Below are 8,242 nucleotides of genomic sequence, written 5' to 3' on the forward strand. Positions count from 1 at the left end.
AATTGGTAGATTGTTAGTCGAAACGATGTAAAAAAAAAGTTGGAGATCTTCTAGATACAATTTTGTCGATATAAAGACAATCGGAATGGAATTCGTATGGAGAAGTTATAATTTTTATATGAACTTTAACGGTCTAATCCTGCTAAATATATAACTTAAAAAATAGAGTGAGAATTAGTTGACGAAGTCTAAATAAAAGTTGTAGTAGTCGTCGATAGTTACATGTGGATATAAAGAACGTCGCAAACGAAGTTCGTATCTGAAAGATATGATTTTCTGAAGTTTTTCAAAAAGTGTCCCGTGCAGGTAGGTGCGATGCGTGCTTCTAGAAGCAGGGGCTGTGGACCACAGGGATCGCGACATGCACCAGAAAATGGGTTGGTTCAACGTCACCCTAGGTCATGGTGCGCCTCATAGGAGGGCGCGACACGCCTCCCACAAATCTCTATAAATACCAGCGTTTGGCTACTCATTCTCTCACACATTCAACCCCAAATCCTCTGGAATCCTTACCGCACCCCTAGCCCCTATACTCCCCATTTCTCGACTACATTAGAGAAGCTCTGGAGTGTTAGAAAGCCTAGAGAAATTATAGTTTCGGTTTTGGAATTCTGCCAGCGCAATTTCCGGTTTTCGGTAGAAATTCCTATAAGTTAAGATGCACTTACTATGATTTAAGTGTTACTTATATTTATATTCATAGTTGTTGTCATGAATGTATAAATAAGATTTATCAGTAATTCCAGATATAATACTGATTGATCTATTTATTGGAGATGTGTCTAGAATGGTCACGTTGGCTTGGTTGTTGGATTTCAGAAAGGCTATATGCCGAAATAGTCCTGCCTCCCAAATGTCCTACATGGTTGATAATTATTTGATAAAACTCTCAATATTCATTGGGTTTAGTGCAAGATCTAGCCTTCATTACCATATTCCCATAGGGTCTAAAAAGTTATATTATTATAGGTTAATACTTGTTTGGCATTTTGCTCGCCAATTTGATTACCTGGATAACTGCTAATCCTCAAAAAAATTATCCAGGTGAGTTCTTCTCACTTTATTGTATACACCATTATGTATCCTTTGTATGTTAGGATATAGTTTCCATGTAGTATGCAATTAATCCACTAGACTAGATTAGTTAGTTGGCTATCGTGTTGAACTGTTTGTCTGCTATATACGCATTAATATATATATATATATATATATATATATATATATATATATATATATATATATATATATATATATATATATATATATATATATATATATATATATATATATATATATATATATATATATATATATATGTGTGTGTGTGTGTGTGTGTGTGTGCGCGTGTGTGTGTGGAGGGGAGGGGAAGTTGAGGGTGGACCAACTTCACGCTAAACGCGAAAGGGGCAGACCAGCTTAATGCTGAAGGTGATTATGTGTATGCATTGTATATGTGTCATGTTATACGGTATCTTGAGGGAACTCACTAAGCCTCGACTTATAGTTGTTAAAAATATTCAGGTTTTTCTTCCGATCGGGGAAAAGCTCACACATGATTGTACCTGCATCGAAGGCATTAATAATGTTTTAAGACTTCCGCTAAAACTCCTTTTTGATAAGTAACTGTATGACAATGGTTTTGTAATATAATGGGTTGTAAGACTTATGTTTTAATTAAAAAAATGAAAAAATTTCCTTGAAATTCGGGACGTTACAAGTTGGTATCAGATCGCTGCTTTGAGAGAATTGGATGAACACTCGTGTGATTCCAGAATCAAACTAAGGATCTGAATATAAAAAAAAACCTTTTTAGAAACGAAATTATACAAAAAGGGAAAGGAATATGATGCATAGAGTCAGGCAAAGCACAGAAAGGAAAGTGATTCCCAAAGATATCCATATTGTTATATATGTCGATATATAAATTGATAGAAATTTGTGCTATGTAGACTAGGGATCCTTTTAGAAATTACAAATTAGATTTTGCATGATATTTAAGGTACCTTATTTCCTAGATATTTGCTTGGTAATTGCTGCTTAGAACCTATATTAATATGAACTAGTTATTTTTCAAATACGTTAGGTTGCATGCTCCCAAAATTAAATAGTTTTAGAATGCCTGAGTTGGTGATATTGCATAGCTCTTGTTAGATTTTGTAACATGCAATCGTATTCATCTGATAATTAGTTCATATTGGTTGAAGTTCTTCCTTGGTATAAAGCAAGAAGGGATCCTAGAATAAAGTCTTGGAAAGTAAGAAATAGGTCCTTGTAACACTATGTGAAAAGACCTATCAATAGGAGAGTGTAGTGACTTTGAAACATTTGGGCAATTCTTGGAACCAATATGGATAGGTGTGGAAGGTAGAATGGGCCCGTAGTACCGGAAGCACACGATCCATAAGGAAATCAAGAAAATTCAAAAGGTTACTAAGGAACTGGAAAGGGTTTGAAATTCGTATTAAAGCATTCCCATTTCCATATTTAGCATGGCGATGATCACTAGAGCAAGCGTTTTTGGTTCTGGATCGGAAGGGTCAGGATCGAGCGAGACTAATATACACGTTTGTATATAGGCAACAGTATTTGCAACTATGAGAGAAATGATTCCAGATGTGTTTGGATCTATCAGAAATGAACTAATCGCCATGTTTGATGAGCGATATGTTATTGTTGCCAGTACCGCTGCCGCCGCAGCCATTGCTGATGTCGCTACTGCAACCTTTACTGGAGACAAGGAAATGCCCTACCGAGTGTTGAATAACATCAAACCCCCAGATTTTGATGGTTTCAAAAATATAATTGTTTCCATGAGATGGATCTCGGATGTAGAAGGATGCTTTTACACTTGTGGTTGTCTAACTAAACTTAAGTTTAGGATGAACATAATCTCCTCCGTTATGTAGCGCAAGACTGATGGAACTTTGTCACGAAGGACTATTCACCCATGGAGAAGAACGTAGTGACCTAGGAACATTTTGTTGAGAAGTTCAGGGAAGAGTATGCCCTACTGGTTGAAAGGGAGCGACTGGCTCATGAATATTTCTTTCTCAAGCAAACGAATGAACCTGTAACTGAAATCACCAAGATATTCATGGAGAGGGCCTTGTTTCTCCCCATGTATGAATCCTCGAAACAAGTGTAGATGTATCGGTATCTGGGAGTTTGTATCATACAATCCATATAAGAATTTAGTAGAGATGCAGGAGCATGCAAGAAAGAGAGAAATTATGTTGGAGACCCAAACCAGGGAAAAGAGGCAGACTTCGGCTCTGTCATAGCTGGCATCCAAAAATTTCAAATCCACTGGTTCATGGTTTGGATGTCAGAAGGGATGCACTTGAAACAAGTATGAAAAGTTTCATGATGGTCCTTATCGAGTAGGACCTAGGTGCCACAAAATGTGGCAAGTAAGGGCATTATGCCAAAGATTGGAAATAGAACATGCGCATCTGTTTCAATTGTAACCAACTAGGTCACTTCAAGGTTGAATGTACTTTTTTGAAGCCTTGGTGAAATGCAAGCTCCAACACTTACAACATCAAGGGTAATCGATAGGCTCCACGGCAGAGCATAAGCTCCCAAGTAAAAGGGGCTAGCCTTCCAGCTTACGACAGAAGAAGCCAAAGAGGCGCCAGACATTGTAGCTGGTACGTTTCTTGTCAAATCCATGTCCGCCTTTGTATTATTCGATTCTAGATCAAGCCATTCATTCGTATCACTTAAGTTTAGAAACAACCTTGATAACACCATAGGATATTTGGATCATCCTCTAAGAATAGAAAGAACTGACAATCGAATAGTTAAAGTATCAAAGGTTTACCGTAGTTGTACCTTAAGAATCTGCGATGATAGATTCCCAATAAATTTTATTCCCATTACCATGCGAGAGATGAATGTAATAGTAGGTATGGACTGGCTAAACAAATTTGAAGCCTTGATCGATTGCATGAAAAATATGGTAAAGTTCAGACTCCAAGTGGGGGAGAAGTTACTTCTCAGGGCAAAGATTCCAAAATTAGTTCAACATTTTGTTCCGCCGCAAAGGCCATGAAATACCTAAAACATGGTTGTGATGGATTCTTGACCTATGTAATTGACACTTGGGAAGAGATGAAGATGCTATTGTGGAAGTACCAGTAGTTTGTGAATTCTACGATGTATTTCTTGAGGACCTACCTAGTGTGTCTCCAGAGCGACAAGTAGAATTTAGGATCGATTTAATTCCTGGTTCGGCACCTGTAGAGACGACACATTATCGTGTTGCGCCCCATAGATGCAAGAATTGTCTAATCAGCTTCAATAGTTGATGGAAAAATGGTTCACTCCACCATTTAGTTCCCTTGGGGAGCCCCAATTCTGTTTGTTAAGTAGAAAGATAAGTCGCACAGAATGTGCATCGACTACATGGAACTTAAAAAACTCACAGTGAAGAATTATTATCCACTTGGGCCTTGCCCACTGCATTGGACCGAAGTCCGGACTAACTGGGAGCTTGCCCCCTGCATAGGACCGAAGTCCGGACTAACTGGGGCCTTGCCCCCAACATCGGACCGAAATCTGGACTAACTTGGGCCTTGCCCACTGCAACGGACCGAAGTCCGGACTAACTGGGGCCTTGCCCCCTGCATCGGACCGAAATCCGGACTAACTTGGGCCTTGCCCACTGCATCGGACCGAAGTCCGGGCTAACTGAACATTGCAAAACATGATCATAGCATATAACATAAGCACATATACTGCATACTGCATCGGTTCGAGGTACGGACTAACTAACACATAAACATGTCTGAATCACAAAGACATCAAGCATATTGAACTACTGCATCAGACCAAAGTCTGGAACTACTGCTATCTAAACGGGCCGGTATTGTGGCCGTAGACCCGTTCCTACTGGAAGGAAAACTCACCTGAACTGCTGAACTCGGCCGATAACCCTCTGGCTGTTAACCGACAACTCTCTGAAACGCTGCTCCTCTAGCTCCCTGAGCTACCAATACCAATAATAACACTTACCCTAAACTGTCCCCTAGAAGCCAACTAGGTCAACTCTGGTCAAGTCCTTCTCAAGGTCAAAGTCCTGTTCAAAGTCAACCTTCCAGTTGACTCTACTCGTCGAGTTGTTCTGCCAACTCGCCGAGTCCATGTTCCTCAAATCCCAAAACAACCCCGACTCCACTCGTCGAGTCTAGCGAGAACTCGACGAGTTCTCCTTCATCTAACACTTCGGGACTATCTTCAACCGACTCACCGAGTTCATCATCATCGTATGAATATCTAGGCCATGACTCGCCGAGTTGTATGAACAACTCGTCGAGTTCATCTTCATAACTAAGAAGATTGTCTTGGACTCGCAGAGTTCCTCTTCGAACTTGTCGAGTACTATGATCTTCATGTCCAATACGGACCCAGTCTGGTTGAATCCTTTACTAACTCCACTCACTGATCCGAATCATAAATAGAAGGGTTTGGGTTTGCGACCCGACTCGCCGAGTCCATGAACTGACTCGCCGAGTCCACCTTGTGACATCTCTATTCTGTCGATTGCAGTCCATTGTAACACCTTCAACCCATAGATCTGGACTTCTAATGTTTACATTGCACGTAAAGTTGCCAACTTTACGTGCATGCAAGGTGCTATGAAGCTAAAACACCAAATCTAAGCTACAATGGTGGTCTAAGTCATGAAAGGAAGCCATAGCTGAGTAAAGCTTCTCACTCAGAGCTTCTAGAGCTCAGAAATGTTCATATCTAATCTCTATTCGTCCTCAAAGGCTCAATACTCCGGTTGGCCTTGGAAATGGTCCCAAAAGTGACAAAATCTATGCTAGAAAGGGATCTAAATGATTAATAGTCAAGGCATAAGCTTTTTACCTCCAAATGGTCTGAAATGCTACTCCAACTCTGGATCTATATCTCCTTCTTTCACCACCAAGGTTCTTCTTCCTTCTCCAAGCTTCAATTCACTCACAAGGTAAGAAACTAGCTCAAGAATGAGGTGGGGTGGCTAGGGTTTCGAGTTCTGGACTATAGGGGCCGCAAATGAACCCTAGGGAAAAGAATGAGATGCTTAAATAGGGTGCCAAGTCCCGGAATTAGGGTTTCCCAACCCAGACCAGACTCGCCGAGTCCACTCGCCGACTCGTCGAGTCGGTCACTTAATCTTCGACACGGAGCCCGCTCCGACTCATCGAGTTCTTCCTTGGACTCGACGAGTTGACTCTTTCGACTTAGGGCTTTTCTTTCCTTTCTGGGTCTTTCTGATTCTGGGTGTTACAACTCTCCCCCACTTATACTAGACTTCGTCCTCGAAGTCCGCCACAACCAACCGTCCTCCAATCTGCTCACAACCTTCCTGTACGATGCACACTTCATCTGCTCGGTCCAACCCTCGGGGAACCGCCTTCAATGGCCTTCTGCCTGGTCATTCCGGCGAAAACTAGTTCTTGTAGCTAATCACCTTGAGTGCACTCCAATGCTTAACAATCCTGAGAACACATCTTACCCAACTGACCATCCATCTGGTACTACCCGAGTACTTATGATGAACATCCTAGGGGCTCACCCCCTTTTCCTTGCGCGTTTTCTGGCTTTCCCAAGGCAACTCCCCATAACTAACCACCTCCCTTGCCACTGCGAAGTACATACCTTTCACGCTATCCATTACTCCAGCCATTTAAATTAGAGTTCATCCTCGAAATCATTCCTTACCATTCCTTACATGCTAACTACTCCAGGTTCCCACTAGAACAACAAAATTCACAGATCCACTTGTCCCTGCAATTCACTTATACTTAGCCATAACTCAGACAATCGTGCTGTGAGTGACTTGCCACTCCCCAAGCTATCCATGAAAATCCAAAATACCATTACCGCTGGAGACTCAAAACTGTCTGAAACACTGATCTGCTTGAAAATACTAAACTGCTTGAAATAATAACTGCCTGAAACACTAAACTGCCTGAGCAGTATGCTGCCACATGGCTGCTCTCCCAAAATCTAACGAGACCTCCCTGGTCTCAGTTCTTTCACCAATTATCTGAAATACCGGGTTCCAGCGCGGTCGCGGAGCCAAAGGACTCCCTACGTAGCCTTGTATATATCAAGCACCCTTAAGCAATCCATTGCTTTCTTGCCCTCATAGTTGCAGTGACGTTCCAACTGTCGTATCGCTAGCTCAACCATATCTAAACCATTTGGGAAATTCCGAAATCCAATCCGTGGATTTCCAATCCTCACTGCTGCACCCGAACTGGTGGTTAGTACTGTTCCTCCCGTGCCCTAACAATGCGCTCATGCTATCTACCAACCTTTGTATGATACAGCTACACCCGCAGTCTCACACTACTCCATCACTATCTGGCTGCTAGTGAATGCTACGGCTACACCCGCAGACTTACAACACTCTATCACTATCTGGCTGCTAGTGAATGCTACGGCTACACCCACAGACTTACAACACTCTAACACTATCTGGCTGCTAGTGAATGCTACGGCTACACCCTCAGACTTACAACACTCTAACACTATCTGACTACAAGTGAATGCTACGGCTACACCCGCAGACTTACAACACTCTATCACTATCTGGCTACTAGTGAATGCTACGGCTACACCCGCATACTTACAACACTCTATCACTATCTGGCTACTAGTGAATGATACAGCTACACCCGCAGACTTACAACACTTTATCACTATCTGGCTGCTAGTGAATGCTACGGCTACACCCGCAGACTTAGAACACTCTAACACTATCTACTATTCTGAGGGCATCCTGACTCACCCGAGTCCTGCTAGTGATCCTCCAATCTGATTTACAACACCAGCCCTCAGTCATCAAATGCTACAACTGCCTTGTCATCTTACAACCTTGCTACACTCGCGTTCCGTCAAGAAATTCTTCAGCTTGGGTTCCCAACCAATCGTCTACTAATCCCTAATACATGAAACCGACGTTGGGAAGTTTTCCAAAATCCCAACTCTTGAACCCACTAGACCCATCGGGCTGCTTTCCCTTCCTACTCAAATTACCAACCCTTTCTAAGTTTAGCATGCTACTAACCCTGAATACATGAAGGGTTCTCCCCAACTTTGATCCGACTAATTTCTTATAGCCCACAGCTTGAAAAGGATTTCCCATCCTTCCTATCATCTAAAGGGTCGATCTGCTGACAACCAACGTTTATCTCTGCTGGCGCTTCCACTAACCCTTCATCAGACCTAAACAAATATTGTCAAC

This window comes from Lactuca virosa, chromosome 3, assembly GCF_052849685.1.
Source record: "Lactuca virosa cultivar CGN04683 chromosome 3, Lactuca_virosa_CGN04683_v6, whole genome shotgun sequence".
NCBI classification, from domain to species: Eukaryota; Viridiplantae; Streptophyta; class Magnoliopsida; order Asterales; family Asteraceae; genus Lactuca; species Lactuca virosa.